A 20,051-nucleotide genomic window follows, 5' to 3' on the forward strand; every position below is an offset into this window, starting at 1 on the left:
AGGGAAAAATAGAAACCAGTAAACCTGAGAAGCGCCATGGTATCATGGTTCTTGCTGCCATCTTCTATTCCTTATGGGGAGACAAAAGGAACTTTACCAACAGTGAGACACAGCTCTCATATTTGCTGTGTCCCTTGGTGAACATGCAGGAATTAATTATTTTCTCATCTTTTTACTTTCAGTCTTAGGATTTTAAAAGACTTCCAATTATTTCTTCTTCTTTCCCATGTTGAACAATATTTATTTTCCTTTCTGTTTTATTTCCATTTGTCTCACATGTGGAACTCTTCTTAGAAGAGAGAGGAAACGTCAACAAAACTGTGCTTCAAGCATGTTTCCACGTTCACAGACAAGACTTGGCTGTGCTTCTCCTGTGTACTTTAATTAAGCTAAAGTGCAAAGTCCCATCATATCCAATAGTAACCTTTGGCTTGGAAGCATGACTGAAGCCATTGAGGGAAACAAGGAACTCAATGGAACAAGGCAGTCAGTGCAATGTCACCAAGGGACACAGCAAAAATGAGTGTTGTCTCTCACCGTTGGTCAGAGTATGTGGAAAATAACATTTAAAACATCTGATCTACAATTATTTAATGCTGCTCATCAGCAGAATATCCTGTTAGCAGAGAATAAATTCACTCCAAAGGTGTCCTGTCTTAGTTAACCAGAAAAATTGTATTTTTAAGTTCCAAAACTCAAACACAAACACATTTTTTCTAAAAGTGAAGTCTGCTTGGAATTCATAATATGCGCTCTTGTATTCTGGGTTCTGATATTTATTTTAACTTTCTGGAGCACCAGAAGAAAGAGGTTCATTTATCAAATGATTTGGTGCATTTCAGCAGGAGAAAGCTGCTTCCATAGAGGTTTCTGTCTGCTGCTGTTAGGAGAAGGGATGCAGGTCTCCAAACCTGGGGAGTTTTGCCTGTTTAGAACAGAGATCTCAATTAGGTCAGTGTACCTTGTTTGCTGAAACAGACTGCAGTGAGATTTCCAAGCTGACATTACTAAAATGCTGTAGCAGAAAGAAAAATTATCTGACTTGTGAACTGAAATGAGGCTTTTGATAACTCCAGAACTAAAATACATCCTATTCATCAGTGACATTCAGATGGGCCACTGTGTAAAACACGTCAGCATCACTGATTAGACATCTGCCAGAGAAAAGCAAGCAAACCTCATAGGAGAAGACATTCTTCAGTCAGCAGGGCTCAGAACAGTCCCCATGGAAGCTGCTCCATTACAAACAGCTCTGTTTCCTCTACCAAATGTGTGGTGGAAACATCTTATTTCTATTTAGCTGATCAGACAACCATTTCTTTGCAAACTGGAGTGTGGTATAAAAGATTCAGAACGAGGTATTTAAGAAGTGAAACATTTTCTTGGGCAGTTTTTAATTTTAAACCTCTGAGTCTTGTTACTGTCCAGCCAGAGCTTGCTAGCACTTTGGGAATGCCAGTTTCCTTAGTGTTTGAAGTGACAACTACATGAACTGTGACATTTTAAAAGCATGATGTCTGCTAGGCATGTCTCAAAAGTTGTATGTGTTTGTTAAGCCCATAAATCTGCATGTTCACTTGTTGCATTACAGCTTTAAATCCAGATTCCAACTTCTGCTTTTTTTTGCCAAAAAAAAAATGTATATGCCAGTGTTTAATACTTCACTGTAAATTTATTATAACTGGAAGAACTCATGTAGTGTAACACTCTCAGACAGAGGGGGTGCCTACTGCAATCTCGAGGTGTGACTGCAGCTTGAGCAGACAGTGGAGCTAGTTTTCATCTTTCTTGCTGGGTACTGATAATGATGTAGTCAAGTCTGAATAATTCATTGAGAGCTGTGTGCCCTGCCATGGTCTCCCAGTGCTCTAAGGCTGCTAGTTTCAAGCTAGGCTGTAGGGCTTTTATGAGTTGAAGTCCCCTTGGGCTTCTGACATGGACAGACAAATGGACAAGGAGACTATATTAGAAAAAGATACTTTTCAAAGAAATGCCAGTGGCTATTACAGCTGTCAGATGAACGAGTTTGGAGTTTCAAAAGAAGGTCAGAAGCCAAGAGGTCTTACCCCTTAGACCTAGCTTCTTCAAGGTTAAGGGCAAGTTCCTCTTGCAGGTTAATAAATAGCTGGAAAAAAAAGATATTTAAAAATCCTTGTGAAAGTGAACAGAGCAAAGATCCCTCAGGGACTGTGAGAACCAAAACAGATGCAATCTCCTAGCCAAGAAGTTTCCAAGCCACAGCCTGGCAGAACATGGAAAATATGTAGAGAAAATAACACAGTGTAATGCCTGGTTCTCTCCCTATGTATCCACAATCCACTATCAGAGAGAGAGGTCTGCGGGCAAGATGCATTTCTGATCTAATCCAATATGGCCATAGTTGTATTCTTGTGAAAAGGTTAGAACCATTTTCCATTTCCCCAGTGGAAAGAAAATGTCCACAAGGAGTTGTCTCAAGGAGTTATTCCTGGAGCTGCGTTCCTTCAGCAGGCTCAGGAACTATCGGGAAATAGAACTGGGCCTCACTGTGGCTTGTTCTCTGGAAGTATTAGCTCTGGGATTCACAATGGTCTAAAAATCAAACATGATTTTAGGATTAGGAAAACACAACTACAGTGTTTGCCACCCCACTGTATAAATGCACAGTGCCCCCATATCATGAATCCCTGCAAAAGGGAAAAGCAACAAGCATGCTGGAGAAATATCCATCAGGGGCAGTAAAAGACAAGGATGTATTGAACTTTCACACATGGAAGTGGTCAGTGCAAATGGGTAGCCTTTCAGTCTGAACTGTTCTGACAATTTTATGTCACACACTTATGTAGTTCACTCCTTAAACAGACTGGCTTCCTCCATATGTTTTGTTTAATTTCTAATACACAAATTGCCAGTGAAATGAAGTGACAATGAATCATTCCAATAACAGCAATCTACAAGAGCAACAGATTTAGGATCAAATAATATATATTTTTTAAATCCTTTGAACAAGCAATTATTTTCTGGAGCACAGTAAGAACCAGGGTGAGCGCTACTCTATTAACTCTAGAGCATAACATCTGCAATACTGTATATTTAATAGGAAACATGTTTGCCAGAGTGGATCAGACCAGTGCTCTACTGTCTTCATCAGTAGTTATTCCCAGAGGCTTCACAGGAAGGCACAAGACATCCCATAATAGACCATTAGGAAATAATTTATCCATAAGAAAACTATCTCCTTAACTCATTTTGGTTAATGATGTCCTCTCTGCTTTGAAGGCTGATACCTTTTCCACTTTGGACTTCTTATTATTCATATAAATTCCTAACCCTGTAGAGTGGTTGGCCTCATTAATACTTCCTGGCAGAGAGTTCCACAGGTTAATTATGTGTTAATTATTTCCCAAGGTCCCTTTAAAAAACCGCATCCAAGTCAAAGAAAATCCTCACCTCCCTTTGGTTTCAGTAGACTCAGGGGCTCTCAGACCTTGGCAGTTGGGGGTGGCATTGACAACGTGGTAAGGAATCCAGCTAAGCATGTAGTTTGCGTTAAATGGAGCATACTCCAGCACTCCTATTTTTGATAATCTGAGAGCCGCAGAGATTTAAGGTTCCCCATGGTGATCCATCATGACTGTAGATTCAAATAGAGCTGTATTCTGGGATGTGCAGCTCCCCACAGAGCATTTTTCCATGCCAACAGAAGACTGTGTGTGTGTGTGTGTGTGTGTGTGTGTCCGTGTGTCCACATGTGTGCGAGAGCATAGTGTAGGGGGAAGGCAGCAAGGTTGAGCCACAGCACACAGACTGATATCTTCTAGAAGTATTAAGTAAACTTCTTCTATCTCACCACTGAAGTAAATTGCTGAACACTTGCTGTGTCTGACATGAACACGCTGAGACAGTGCTTTGATCCATGCCTCCACATGGGCTTTGTTTCACATCCCCTGTAGTCTGACTCAGCTGCCAACTGCTCCCAAGAGCAGTGGCCTTGCAATCCCTCCCCTGCCCACTGTCGCTCATTTACAATGCTGTTTTATGCTGGGACGGTGTGGCCACATGCAGGTATGTTGGCTTGTCAGGAGCTGGTCCTGGTGAGACTCCCATGGCTGGTGTGACAGGATACAGAGATGGAGAGGACACAGCCAGTGGTCTTGCAGCAGCTAGCAAACAGGGGGAGCAGAGACCGGCATCAGCCCATGCTTTCCCCACGTTCAGCAGCCCTGCCTTCTCTCTTGTGTTGATTCTGGTGCTCCTGAAGTTATGCAGTAGGTTAGATGAGGAACTTAATCCAGCTGAAAGTTAATGTGACCGCTTACTAGGAAAACACCCAAAGATACACTGTGACTGTGATACTTCCCTCACCCAGCTCAGCGTGCACTCTGCAAACGCTGGTGCATGGGAAGAGGAAAGAATGCAGGACTGGGAGGGCAAGGCAGAGAACCAAGGCTGATCCTTACGTTTGGGAAGCTCTAAACATACTTCTGACATAGGCAGCAGCCTTGGGTTGGCACAGCATATTGCATGCAGATGCCAGTCTGCTGCTGAGCCTGAGTGCTTCCCAGCACATGCTGTGTCACTCCTACAACACTCCCCAGCACAGGGGCAGGGTACAAAGAAGAATGTGATGTAGAATCATGGACCCATAGAATGGTTTGGGTTGGAAGGGACCTTAAAGATCAGAACATCCAGCAGAAGTCCTGATAAAGAGAGCCTTGCAGAACGAAGAGCACCAGGGGATTCAGGGACATGAAATCAGAAGAGGATAAGTTGAAGTAGAAACAGATTTATGTTCTAGGGTACACAAGCTTTATCACAAGAGCTCTGTTTGCTGGGTGCCTCCCAAAAGACAGTAGCTGCTAGGACATGGTAGGAGGTGACACTTGATAGACTGGAACCTCTCATCCAGGTCTGAGAAACCAGACAGACACTGTGGCCCTGCCAGACAGGATGGACATTTTTTTGCAGACCAGAACACCAAGGCTATTAGCCATGCTTAATGTCACCAGCATTTCAGTCTTATCTTAATGGATAGGAAGAGCCTTATTTTTAGAATCAGACAAGAATCTAAGATCAGCTCAAACAAGTTTTCTCCAGCATTCAGGTTACTTTGCTCTGACAAAAAAGAATAAACCCAGAGATAACAATTTCAAAATACAAACAAATGAACAAGGATATTTTAGGGCATAATTTTCACAGGTCACAGAGTGCTTGATGGATGTGGCTGAATGTATGCTAGCACCAGAACTGCTGTCTCCTGACACAGCGGCCATTTCCTTCTGTATTTCCAGGCGCAGAATACTCTTTTCCATAGTGGTACATTCAGAAGGGCAGCAGGAGGACAAGGACAGCTGGCTGTGCATCTACGGGAGCTTTCCTAGGGAGGAAGCAAGGGCAAATTTACCCATTCTAGCCTCAAAGACAAAGGGATAAAGTCTGAAACCTGACCTTCACTCTTTCCTTCTGTAAATGTTGAGGTTTCTCAGCGAGCTAGAAATTATTGCACCTAAATACTTGGGGAAGAACAGTCATTAAGAACATGATAAGCACTTCTGCTACACCTTGGCATTAGCAGTGACTGCATTGTTTTCTTTAGAAGCTTTTGAGTGGCAGAAAACTGGATATAGAAAAGAAGAAATAGAAATTGTATAATATTCAAGCAGACTGTAGTAATGCTAAATACCATTTTTAAGCCCCTAAACTACTTTAAAAACAACAAAAAAGGGACTGATTTAAAACCTGCTTCACAGCTGAAGGGTGAGGACTAGTAGAAGTATTTGTCTTTGGATATGTTAGTAAAATAACAAACCTATATTAATCCCGCCTTGAACATAACTGCCAACATTGTGAGTGTATCTGTCTGTTAACAGCGTAGCAAAGCAGTCAAAACAGACTTTGAAAAAGGAATAAAAAGATCGAAGGCACTACTAAGAAGTCAGTTATTCATTATAATGCTTTTTGCAGCAGAGCTTCACATCAGAAGCTGTGGAGCTGGTTGCTCGCTTTGTTGTCAGATGGCTTGACATGCAAGTCATATAAGCGAGTCATACACATGTATAGCGTGTGCATATAAATATAGACACATATACACTAAAGACTGAAATAGGGAAGAAGCATGGTGTGTAGATACACTTTCCAATGTGCAAAAAAAGATCATAGTTTGGTCTTGGTTTATGGTCAAACTGGTAGAATAAGATCACCAACATGTATGTTCTTTTGACCAGCTTACCCCAATGTCATCATCATCAAATGGGCACTAAGCAGGACAAAAAGTACTTGCAGAATCATTGAAGTGAATAAGCATGTTTGAACTGAAATATTACATGGTAGGACACGGTCATAATTGTCCAGCAAAAGGGGGAAGAGTTCCCCAATACCAGCAGCTCCCACGTTACGCTGCCCCACAGAAAGACTTGAACTGCAAGAGCAATGCAGTTGTGACTGACAGTACAGCTCAGCAATTCCTCTGCAAAACTCAGCTGATCCGATCATGGTGCTAACAGGCTTGCTCAAAATTGCTTGAGCTAAAACAGCTTGGCTATTATTCACACCACACAGACTATTACAGGACAGAGCTGAGATGTCTCTTATGGAAACCATTATAGAACAAACCACTGGGTCCTATCTTCTCTGTGTAAATGAACAGAGCTCTACTGAGTCAGCACAGGTTCTTCTTTTTACAAGAATAAAAAATGTAGCCCCCCTGCTCTGAACCCTCCAAACATGCCAAAACTGTCACCTTCAAGGGCTGGGTGATGAACGTTTTCTCTTTACATCCAAGATGATTATTTCACCAAGTCCTTGAACACAGGTGAAGTAAAATAAAGTAATTGAAACATTCCAGTCCACACTTAAAAGAAAATTGAATAGTAAAAAAGACAGACTTACAGCAAGAGAAAGGATTGTGCTTGATTCTTCATGCCAGAGCTTTCATTGAGAAGTTTAACTTTTGCCTATTCGGCACATAGTTGCAGACAGCGCAGTGGAGATTCAGGTCAGTCCCAACACCAATACCCGGCAGCTCACACAAGACATAGGATAAGGGGAAAACAGCTTTCTATGGTACACTGGGATTTTGCAGAGCTGTGTTGCTTATTGTCCCCACCATCAATAGTCATTTGTGAATAAAGGGTAGCATCCAAACATGTCAGTAATATCTTCACACTGGGCAGGGTACTCTACAAAAGTGAGTGAAAAAAACTTCACTGCACAAAGTAACTTCAAAGAGAAAAAGAAGCCTAAGGGCATAAGCACATGCAACTATAAAATAAAGACATGTTTTATAACAAAGAGCTGACCTACACACCTGTTCCAAAAAGGACTTGTCGGACATCCCTTACTGTCCATGGCAGAATAGGTACATTTCAAGTTGGAGATGACTATCACCATGCTTTTGCTTTGCCCTCCACCTCAGCACCATTCTCCAGTTAGTTTTCTGCTGGTCTATCCACAATAAATTCAGGTGTCAGGGTGACACTGACACCTCAGTTAGCTGAGTTAACTAGCTCAGTCAGCTCCAAAATGACAGCTCTCATTTCAATGAGGAAAGTTTATGATTATGTGGTAACTCATCTGTAACTTGGGGTCCTAGGAGCTTTCCTCGAAAAAGCAAAATCCATGCCAGTGAGCTCCTGACAAGGCTGAAGCCAATGGGATTCTCACCATTAGCATCAGAAGATCAGGATTTCAATTCATGCTCTAGCTCAGTCTGTATCAGCAGCTGGGCAAATCACCTAATGAACCATTTAACAATTTATTGCTTTTGAGAGAGTTAACTTTTTTCACTCTGCCTTTGTTTTCTCCTCTGACAAGGACAACAGTCCGAGCTTTTCATAATTAGCAAGTTCTGACAGCACTTTGAGATCTTGAGAAACAGCATGCTACAGATACACAGTGTCCCTGACCTAGAAGCTGCATAAGCCTCCTAAGGTTGCAAGTTCAGTGCGACTTGCAATAGATATGGGTTGCAGGTTCAGTTTAAGTGCAAATGGTAAATTAGGGTTCATAAGTAGAAACCATGACGCAAAGCCAGAAGTGGTATTGGGAGTGAGGTCACAAACCTGGTAGTGAAACCAGAAGACATGTCCATCAGTTTTGATAGCTTTAGGATGGCTTAAAAAAGCACTCTTTCTATTGATAAATATGTTTCCACTCAAGGCTAAAAGGCAAAGTCTCACAGACCTGTTTTTCTGTTGAGCTGTCCCTCAAGAACAAGAAGAATGTTCTGCCTATGCCAGTGATCTGCTCAATTAGATTTTACTTCAATATGTGTTAAGAGATTGGAACAAGATTTTACACAAATGTTTACCCCGAGAAAAAGCCTTAACAGTCTCAAACCTATATTTGCCATGGGCATACATAATCTGAATAATAATAACCTCAGGGACATACTGTGAACATCAGATTGGCTACAGACTTTATTGCATGGAAAACTTCCCAGCAGGTGGTTGCAATCCTTCTGAAAAGGATCAGGGCTGGATCAGCAGCACCTTGGAGAGTTAGATGCCCATCTCTTATTGGATTTACACTATGATAATCAAAGCAAAGGACCATTGCTCCTTGGGTTACTTCATTAAAAAGCTGAAATTCTGGTTCATGATGCCGCGTCTAATCTAAGCACTTGGCCTGCAGTCAGTTTATTTTCTGGGTTTATCAGTGGTAAATAATATTGTCTAAAACTTTTACAAAGCTTACTGGTTCTTCCTGGGCATTGGGCTCTCCCTCCACCCTAAAAGTATGTATCATTTTTCAGGTACATTATGTTCTGGAAAATGTTTTTCATAGGGCACTAAAGTCCCCCCAAAAGGGTTTTCATTTGTCAAATATAATTTCTGCCCACATAAGATTCGTTCCTTAAAATAAATACTGAAATCTCAGAGAAAACCTTCATGCAGGGTTTGCAAAGGAAAAAAGTGCCTCGTATGTGGGAGTGGTGGTTCACTGAAGCCCGGGCCTCACTGGTATCCTTGTGAGCAGAGCAGAGCAGAGCAGCAGACTGGAGTTTTTACTGGCCTCTGTTGTGTCTGTTGAACTGTTGCTCCGTCTTTAGTGAAATCTCAAGCAACAGAAATCCTCTATTAAAACCACCTGAGTGGCTTTGTTAGCCAAGCTCCATGCTGTCAAGTAACTTAGCTTCTTAAGCCAATACAAGTCATTAAGAAGAAGGTGAATTAGAGATTTAGACGTTGCCGATAGTAACTATCTCTGATCAATTGATATCTTCCTCTGATAAAGCGGCGCTCCACAGCCAATCTCCTTCTCTGCCTCATCTGTGCAGACCCCGACCACTGGATCTAATTACGGGTGAGGAACACCAGGCCCTCGTCAGCGCTGAAAGGCCATCAGTAGGCCTATCCATTAATAACTCTCCTGTGCGCTGTACATTGTAATTGTCAGACTGCAATTTACAGTAATCCTCCAATGCAAAAACTTAAATAGCTGCAGCTGATTTGAAATTCATACAACCAGTTGAAAGAGAGAAAAACAAGATGCACGGGTTAAAAGGCCAAATTGTGCAAGTGTGTGCGCTGAGTGACAGACATTTTAGTACTAGCCTGGGACCATATTTTAAAAGGTCACTGAAAACTTTTGGCTTGGGCCCTCTGACAAACAATGAACTTTCCATATATTTATTTGCCATCTCTTTGTTTTTACAGCAAGCAAAATAAATGAGTTAAATGACGTTGTGCAGGTCTGCACATTGTCAGCACAGGTTATAAGTCATTATTAAACTCCATCAAATCAGACCAAACCCGGTCTAGGCAATGAGACTAAAAGTTATTTGCATTCCTTCTGTCATAAAAAATCATATCCCCTTACCCAAGACTTTCGTTTCTTTATTAAATGCAGCCACAAGAGTATTTCAGGTCTGGCAATGTGAGCTCAGGAAAACCTACTCTGTATAACTCAGTGTAACAGCTTAGAACCGATTCCACTAAAATGTCCCAGTTGAGTGTATCTGGGCACTCAATCAAGACACACATATTACTTTTAAATAAGATTAGCCTTTTTATTTTGCTGCTTAAGTTAAAACTTTTCATGTCATTCTCTCATTTTATGTAAACTCCAGCATAATTCTGTTTTAGAGAATACTTCAAATTAAAACCCTCAACTTGAACGTGTCTAGCAAAACTTGCCTAATGGCATAGCAAGCTGTTTGGTGACACTAAAACACTTTTAAATAAGATGAATTTTCCCTGCATTGCCCTGGCTTTGTAATTACTGCTGCTGAACAGCATAGGCCTTTGGTTACAATGGCAAAAGCAGCGGCTTGCGCTCTGAAACTTATTTGACAAATAACTTACAAGTGACCTGCAACATCTGTTTAAGAAATCGTCCTTTGGTATCTGCCTCAAGTTCAGCATTAATTATGAAATGCAAACATATCATCTGGGGCCAAGGGCAGCTTTTACACGTACACGAGGCATGGTGCAGGGAGGGAGACAGGCTGCAGATGCCTTCCTTACACCAGTCAAGGGGAAAGAAAACGTTTAAGTAAACCTCCATCCGACCTACCAGCTTGTAGCATTGCACTAGTGAGATCCAGCCATGCTCAATGATGGGCCTGATCCCAGTGGTGCTGAGCTCCCAGGTACTCAAGGAAGGCATGAGCCATGGTGGGGTGGTGCTTGGAGAGGCGGGTGGTGATGCCCAGCACCTTCAGCCAGCCTGGATGTCAGTTGGAGTGGTGGGAATGCAGCATCTCCGAAAGCCAGACCTGAGTCTTGCTCATGTGGAAGATGCCAGCAATGGCTACAGAGGTGTGTAAGTCACGGCAAACCCCTTGGAGCTGCAAATATCTACATGAAAAGCAAAGGGATCCACAGCCAAAAGAACACTGGCAATAGATTTTAATAAAACTAATGACAGACCCAATTTACACTCACAAAATCCTATAGTGATGAAGATGTGTTGTTCAGATGCAGAGCTTTAAATCCTCTACCGAGCCCTACCTCTAGACAGTTTACTGCTGTTCTGCTTGGTGTAACATCAGCTCAGTATAAGATTCATCTCGTAGTACAAAAGCAGATGGAAGAGTGAAATACAGCACTTCTTTCTTCTTCAGAAGAGAGAAACACTTTTTTTTTTCAAGATCTTAAAAGTCTGTTTTATGTGGAAGTCAGTAAAAAATAAAAATAAGAAAATCTGACCCTATGTAATCCTGAATTACGTTATTTTGGATCTGATTTAAAAACTATCCAACAAGGCTTGATTCAAATAACATGTGCAATGCAAGTGTCCCTTCACATCAATAAGTACTAATAATATAACTATTGAATATAAACTTTTAGAGGACTATTTCATGATTGCAATCAAAATAAACCGCTTCTAACCTATATGGAAGCACATGTAATATACAGATGGACAATACCGAAACTATTGATTTCTGCAGCTTTAAAAGATATTTGCTTGTAAGAGGTCAAAGACAGATCTAAAAGTTCACTTCTGCAGAACTCTTTTCTCTATGCTGCTTTTTTCATTTACCTTCTCGTACATGAATTTAATCAGCCAGCAAGCTCAGTCATCAAGTGATAACATTTCTGCAGCTAATTGTGGCGTATTGGAGTCTAGTAAGGAATATTATTAAACTATCTTATAACTCACATTTCGTGTGAAAAAATGGGACTTGAAAAACACCTGCCCAAACAATTAATAAACACACTGCACAGCAAATACCTGTGGTAATTCGCTGGATTTACAACCGTCATATTATATTAAACATACAGTATCAAAATTTATCACCCATTACACAGATTCCTGTTTTAATAATATCTTGTACTTCTGCACTAGCACCTTCTCTCCCAGAGGGTCCCAAAGCACTTTAAAATCATACATACAGGAATTGCTTCATTTGCTGTGGAAATACAGCTGCCTCTGGGGTGGATCGGGGGGTTAGGGGGGCAGGGTAATGTGCACAGCGGTTATAAACACTGACAGTCAAGAGAGATGGTTGGGGGCGGGGAGCCAAGAAAATTATGCCAAAGTCTCAGGAGCATCATATAAAAAGCATAACCCCAGTTGCAGGTGAGGGAGGAGTGTAGGCAGCTGTGGTAGAACATGCACTGTCTTGGGGTATTTTTGTGGTATCCCTCATTGGTGAGCAGTCCTGTAGGGCCAAGCTGGAGCTTCAGCTCCAACCCTCAGGCAGTGAGTCAGGGAAAGAAATGAGCTCCTGGCTGCCAAGGGATTTGAGCCAAAGGCTTGAAGGCTGTGTCTCTAGTAACATCACAATTCATTGCCCAGATTCCCCAAAGATAACCCCAGTTGCCCTTCAAGGGAACCACAGGACAATGGGAGCCCACTGACCAGAGGCCTCTGCAGTGGGTGACTGTGTGAAATTGTCCAAAACCAATGCAATATTAGAAAAGTTCAGGCAGGTACACAGATTTATGGCTAAGCTATTGACCCAGTTAGAACTTGGCCACCAAAGACTGGTCTTACCTACACCACTGAAAGATGTTTGTGGTCCTCAGCTGACTGCAATCACAGCTTCATCTGTTTCTTCATAGTTGCCATAACTGCCAAAGTAATCTCTTGTGGCTTCATGTGAGCTCCAAATCTCTCCAGCCTGGCCTTACTCAGGATCTTCTTAGAACATCTTTGATGACGGCAAAGAATCAGCTTCTGAACATTAGGCTGGATTTAGCTTTACAAGGAAATCAGCCAAATGCTTAAAGGTGTCCCCTGAAACTCACCATCAATGGGCTTATTCCTGCCTATTAGACTTCAGCCAGAGAACCAAAACCCTAAGCTGCAATTGCTTCTCTTTGAGACATATTATACCAGTGAAGGCTCAGGGCAGAGATGCTTTTTTAAAACAGACAGAAGACCATGCCAGTGTGTGGGATGAGCAAGCACAGCTTTCAATGTGAGCAATCATGACAAGATGAAAAATCACCAAATGAGGCCAGAAGGCCAGAAGGAGTCTTATCTCTAACAGCAAAACCAATTTCCCACCTATCAAACACAACCCTACCGAGCCTGATGTCCATGGCATGGCTGTCACAGAAACTGTACTTTTACTCTTGGCACAGTGGACAGAGACAGCTCTTCTCATGACATGCTTAGGATGCAAGTCAGAGCTTTCACTACTGAAGTATGGAGTCCTCACAGGGATGACGTCTAGAGTCACAAACTTCACAGGACTTGTTCTAGACCTCAGAAGACTAAGTTCAGGGATACCTGAGGCTTCAAGTTTGATGGAAGTGGCAAAACCTGATAAGTGACTTCCACAATACCCAGTGGCTGAGCTCAACATCCACTTCATGCAAAGCTCTACTTCAGCTGGCCTCTTCCCAATCCCCACTTCGTGTCCCACTGTCATCTTAAAACTTTAGCCTGGAATAAGAAAACTTTGGCTGTTTCCATCACCACAGAGACCTCCTCCATAATGGTTACCCCTTTCTGGGGAGCTGATTTATGAGCCAAGTTGCCCGGGTCTGTTCCCTTTCCTCTGAATCCTGGCATTTCTTCAGAAATATTTCCATTGTACAGCTTTCACTATTTGTTGATACCTCTCAGGAGTTTATGCAGGTTCCCCATCACTCCTTACCTGAGCCATTGCACATTCTGGGATTTCCTGACACACATCAATGCACTATATCCTATGTAAAAGCAGCTGCTATATATCCAGCAAAGGTGATGTACTCATTTTTATGGCACATAGGCTGTTTCTTCAGCCTATGTGCCATAGAATCTATTGCAATTTATTTAGCTGATGCACTAAGTAAACCTTCACCTTAGCTAAACTGCCAATAAACAAACATCATTTTACAAGAAACTTTCCAGAGAGATTGCTGTGTGGTTATTTTAAACTAATTTAGTGGCTTCTAAGTAACTAAAATAGTCAACCAGGTAAAATGAGGAGTACCCTTGAAATGCACAGGCACAAGTATGTGTTCTTGATTCAGCTCTACAAGGTGAGTCAGGAGGCTTTGAATTGTCCCTCTCTGCCTTGCATTACCTGCTGGGAACAGCAGCATTCCTTGGGAATTCAGCCCTCCATGGCAGGCAGTGCTCAGTGCAGGAACCCTTCTAACTCATGGATTCCACAGAAAAGGCAACTTTTAAAAGCCTAGCAAAGGCATTTAGTCCAGAAAAAATGGTTACTACATCTTTCATAGATCCCTTCCCATCCACCACCAGCAACTTCAACACTATTGTTGAGGCAGAGTCCTGGAACTTTTGCCCTTGTTTTAAGCAAGCTTTGTGCTGGCATGGCCTTGAATAGCAGCTGGTTGGCCAGACAGGGAGTACAGCTGCCTGTGCCATGCTTGTTTGTATAATGAGGTCTCTTTTGCCTGGAGCACATGTACTATATAAAGCTGGGAAGAAGGTGATGAGTGCTGCTGGCAGAAATATAATGCCCTGCTATTCCAGCTAGAATCACCCTGAAAGCAATAATTTCTTAACTTAAAATCAATGCTGCAAAATACTATTAATTGCTATAGATGTGTGAGAATAGACCAGACCTTAGCTATCAAGATATTGAGGCTGTACGGAATTCAGGAAGGGTTTCATTCTGACACCAGGGTCTTGCCTAAATTCAGGTAACTGGAGAGTGAATACATGAAAGCAAAAACTGACTGGCATAGGGAGCTGTGGTATAAGAACATGGGAAAAGATGTCTTTGCTTAATGATACCTGTATTCACTGATGGTTGTGCTAATGCTGGTAGTTATGAAATAAGCAACTCGTACAACCATAGCACTTCTCCTCTATGTTACTTAGAGTCTCATTTATAAAATAAAGTTAAAAACCTTACCCTAAAATTGATACTAAAGTGCTGCTCTTGCACTTCTGTGAAAACTATGTGCTTAAAGGAACATATAGTTGAGGACTGGACTGGTGCTCCTTCAGTCCCCTTATGAAGCTCAGAGCTTCAAAGTTATGTAGGTGAAGGTTGCAAACAGTGTATTACAAAGCTGGAACAGCTGAAACAGTCCATACTCGCACATACTCCTGCTTCAGGCCAAGTGGTGGTAAAGAGCAGAGGTTCATCTTTACCTTGGCAAGAAGTGGCCTCAACCATCCCAGTATCTGTTGGGGGGGCAGCAGAGCAGGGCATAAGCAATGCAGAAAGTTCCTGGAATGTGTTGATAGTAACTTCATTCTCCAAGTGGTAAGAGGAGAGAGGCTATGCTGGACCTTGTTCTCACCAAGGAGGGGCTGGTGGGGAATATGAAGCTCAAGGGCAGCCTTGGCTGCAGTAACCATGAAATGATGGAGTTACAGATCTTTAGGGCAGCACACAGCAAGCTCAGTACCCCAGAGCTCAGGAGAGCAGACTTTGGCCTCTTCAGGGATCTGCTTGGTAGAGTGCCAGGATATAAAGTCCTGGAGGGAAGGGAGGCCCAAAAAAGCTGGTCAATATTCAAAGACCAGCTTCTCCAAGCTCAGGAGCAATGCATCTCAACAGAGGGGAACTTGTGAAAAAAATGCCTGCATGGATGAAAAAGGATCTCTTGGACAAAGACACAAAATGGAAGCCTACAGAGTGTGGAAGCAAAGACACATGGAATGTTGTGGAGGAACAGAGAGATGTTGTCTGAGCAGATTTTTCTGGAAATTATGCTAAGGCACATGGAAAATAACAAGGTGATTTGTGACAGCCAACATGTTTTTACTAGGGGCAAATTTTGCCTAACAAATTTCGTGGCCTTCTGCAATGGGGTTACAGTGTTGGTGGATAACAGAAGAGCAACTGACATAATCTACTCGGACTTGTGCAAAGCACTTGACACTGTGCTGGCTTGCATCCTTGTCTCTAAATTGGAGAAGAAATGGGTTTGATGGATGGAGTACTCAGTGGATAAGGAACTGGCTCGATGCTCACACTCAAGCAGTTGTGGTCAGCAACTTGAAGTCCAAGCGGACACCAGTGAGGAGCAGTGTTCCTCCTGGGTGAGTATTGGGACTGGTGCTGTTTATCACTTTTGCTTCTCCACACAGACCTTAGAGCAGCCTTTGAGAACCTAACAGGGGCCCACAAGCAAGCTGGAATTTTTTGCAAATGATAGAACAAGGGGGAATGGCTTTAAACTGAGAGGGTGGATTTGGATTAGACATTAGGAAGTTCCTATGTGGGTCGTGAGACACTGGCATTCTGCCCCACCCCTGGAAGTATTTAAGGCCAGACTGGACAGGGCTTTGAGGAACTGGGTCTAGTGGAAGGTGTCCTAGCCCATGGCAGGGGGTTTGGAACTGGATGAGCTTTAAGATCCTTTCCAACCAAAAACCATTCTGTGATTCTCTGAAAACCAGTACCCTACACCTGCTGATGTGGCTCCACTGACAGGAGAAGAAATGGGTGGCAGTTAGCCCAGATGCAGCTGCCTGCAAAGTGCACACCTTAAGTCAGCTGAAGCATCCTAGATGTTATTAAAAGCTAAGACAGACAGCCCTTCTACATCTTGCCCATGTGGCAAGAACTGCCCCCAAAATAAACACTGGAGCAATCAGTTGGGTATTCATCACAGTAGGTGGCTATCTCCAAAGCAGGTAGCTGGTGAGTGTGCCATCCTTTTTAATTAAGAGCCTGAAAAAATAGAAGCAAAAGAGGCTGCCTCTGCACATCACTGTGTTTCCCAAGTTCTGCTTGACATCTGGAATTTACACTTATTATGTCTGAAGGACTTTCATGTTAACTTCAAATGCACAGAAATTACAGAGCCCAAGTGGATGACTTCCCAGTGACTTTAGTGGGAGCTAGACAGGAACTTAAAAATACAGGAAATTTTCAAGTTAACAAGAGAAAATTACTTCAATTTAAGAGTTAGCATGAGGCTTCCAATAAAATATACATATCTATATCTAAAGAGTATAAGCCAGGTAACTGGAGGTGATTAAACTGCAGAGTAAATGATACTGTTTTCCTAACATATGGAAGGTCCTTGGTTATTTTACACACCAAAATGGAAGCATTGTTCACGTTCAACAATAAGAAAGGACATAATCACAGCTATGAGAAAAATAAAACCCACTTACATGTCAATGCTGCCTGTGTCCACTGACATGAGGATTTCCTCTAAGGAACAGATCCTGCACCTGGAATCCAGCAGAAGTGCTAAGGGAAGCCCAGCCAAGCACCAAATCTGCTCCTCTGTGTTTCAGGACTAAGTAATGGTTACCTTTGTTACTACCTCTTTTCAGGCAAGAATATTAAAAAACTTATTCCTCTCAGTTTTCACTCCAATTCCTTTTTCTGTATGGTTTCATTTAAGAACAGCAGCTACCTAAATACATATCTTAGCTCTATTGATGCAATTACGAAACACATTTATTCATGAGATGAGAAACCAGTACCTGTAAACTCTTCTTCAGATGGACATAAAGGTAGTCTCTTTCCAATTCCTATAGAGTGGCCATCAAGGTTTATCAGAATGACAAATAGTAACTACCCTGAAAATTTGGGTCTTGACTGCATAAGATTTACTACAGTTAATTATTCCCCTTTTTAAATCAATCCTGATGTTGCTTCAGGGGAAGGGAGAGGAAGAATCACGGCTGCATTCTGAGTAGCTCAAACTTAAAAACCTAATAGGATCCTTATCTTAAGCTGTTTCAACACCATTGCTACTAAGCTGTACTCGAATTCTGCATTAAGTAGGCGATGGCAAATTCTGCATTAAGTAGGCGATGGCAAAAAAATATGGTCGCCTGCCTTTGAAGCAGAACCTTTCTGGAGAATTCTGGGGGCTTCATCCCTTGCTGGGTAGTAATGTGGTAGTGATTTGAGAGACAGGTTTAGATAGCTATCCCTCATGTCACTCTTCCACAATGATCAGGAAGATAAAGGCACCTTCTTTGATCCTCTTCCTAGAATTTGGCAGGTGGGGGCTGCATTGTCCTCCTCTACTGCAAGTTACTAGCCTACACATGGAGCTTAAAGGGCTTTACCTACCAGTGCCATCAGTGCCAGGGTAGAACCTAGTCAGGGAATGAAAAAAAAACTGGTGGAAAGCTGCAGAAGATCCACAAGGTTCCTCAGGATTCTCAGCTGAGACAAGGGACAAACTGAGACCACTGAAAGACTTAGGTGATTCATCCCTCCTCCAAGTCTTGGAAGAAGGCACCACCATGCCTATCAGCAGTTCAGCAGGCTTTTCTCTGGAATCTAAGAGGAAACATACAGTTGAATGCTGCCCATTGCAGATGCCAAGAAAGTGACTGCTGCACTGGGAAGTTTTCAAAACAGACTGGCAGGTCTGTCTGGTCTCCATAAAACACAGGCATGACACTGGTATGCCAGTCAGAAAACTGTACAAACATGCTTTCAGTATTCAGGGTAAGTGAAATACTAATGGAAAACAAATGGGAAAAATAATTAAAGTCAATGTTACTGATGTTGAGATTATTAGCTAGTACTAACATGCTATTCTTAAAATGTGCTGAATTGTGTAAATCTGTGTTACTGAACCCTTGTGCTCTGGGGCCTCCCAGCTCTCCAACAGAAATTTTTGCAGGTATAATGGTCAACACAGAGATCCAATTGTAGCACGTACACCGTCATTTTTAACCTGGGTGTCCCTTAAGAATCTTCACATAGCTATGAAGACAGTTCATTCATCAGAGGAAGGAGACATGCAGACTTGTTTTTAAACAAGGTCAAGAAATAAGGTTTCCACAAATTACTTTTTGTTTTTTTTAGACTGAGACTGAAAAGTAATTTTCTGTAAATTCTAGAAGATTTACGGAAAGATTAAAGAGGAACTAAGAAACAAAATCAAAAAGACAACACAAGGTGAACAGACCATAACTTTATTGGAGATATACTCAGCTACAATTATTACAAAAAACTATTAAAGGTAATTGTGATCCATAAGGTGCAGATTGCAAACTTCTGCAGCATGATTACAGTATGAATGAATTACATTTTATGTCCCTTAAAGACAGCTGCAGCATGTGATGGTAAGTATTTTATTGTTCATCAAATTACATGTTATTCATTCTACTTGATTTTAACCATCTTCTCAGTCAAACTATTTACAATAAAAATGCCTGCAATTTCCAATTCTTGTTCACAAACATTTTTCTCTCCAACCTGCTGCTGCAGTAAATTCTGAGTGCATCTACAAAGCAATCAAAGTAGTTTGTGGTAGCCATTCAAATAAAAGAGGAAAAAAAAACACAGGCTTTATTGGACAAAATTTATTTCTTAAAAATGTAGTCAGCTTTGACAGAAATTAATTTTAACTGCTAGTAGAGTTTACTACAACCTCTAGATATTTGATAACAGAATTCAGATGGAGTTGCAGTTGATATTTAGATCACATTTCACGGTCACAAACCGTAGTGTTTTGAGTTCTAAACCCAATCTGAACATAAAGAAATTAACTTCTTGAAAATTGGAGCAATTGGAAAAAGGATTAATGTCAGTAAAACCAAAAATTAAAACCCTTCTTGCTTGGGACTCAATTTAGTAGGCCAGGTCTACTGGGGGCTGGCGGAGCTGGTCTAAGGGGAAAAGCAGTTTTGGTAGGAGGCTTGCCAGACTGGTCAAGGATGCTTTAAACTAGATGTGTTGGGGGAAGGGGGGGCATCATTCCACCCCAACAGACCCAGTCAGTTGCCAGAACCTGTAATAAATGCTCAGAGCAATTTAGAGATATTCCAGCCACTCAAGCCAATGAACTGGCTTCGTTTGGAACTCGGCTCAGATGCCTCTATACAAACGCCCATAGCATGGGGAACAAACAAGAGGAATTAGAGATGTGTGCACATCTACAAGGGTATGATATAATAGGCATCACAGAAACATGGTGGGATGGCTCCTATGACTGGAGTGTTGGAATGGAAGGCTACATGCTCTTTAGAAAAGACAGGCCCCGAAGGCAGGGAAGAGGAGTTGCTATTTATGTTAGGATAGGACAGAGAGCATGGAACTCTGTCTGGGGACAGGTGAGCAGTCAACAGAGAGTTTGTGGGTCAGGGTTAAAGGGAAAACAGTGATGGGACACATTACCGTGGGGATATGTTACAGACCGCCTGATCAAGAGGACTCTGTGGATGAAGCACCCTATAGACTGATAGGAACAGCCTCGTGCTCACAGGCCCTTGTTCTCATGGGGGAC

This window comes from Pezoporus flaviventris, unplaced genomic scaffold, assembly GCF_033815535.1.
Source record: "Pezoporus flaviventris isolate CSIRO_AGI_PZ_B2104156 unplaced genomic scaffold, CSIRO_AGI_Pfla_v1 ptg000036l, whole genome shotgun sequence".
Lineage (NCBI taxonomy): Eukaryota > Metazoa > Chordata > Aves > Psittaciformes > Psittacidae > Pezoporus > Pezoporus flaviventris.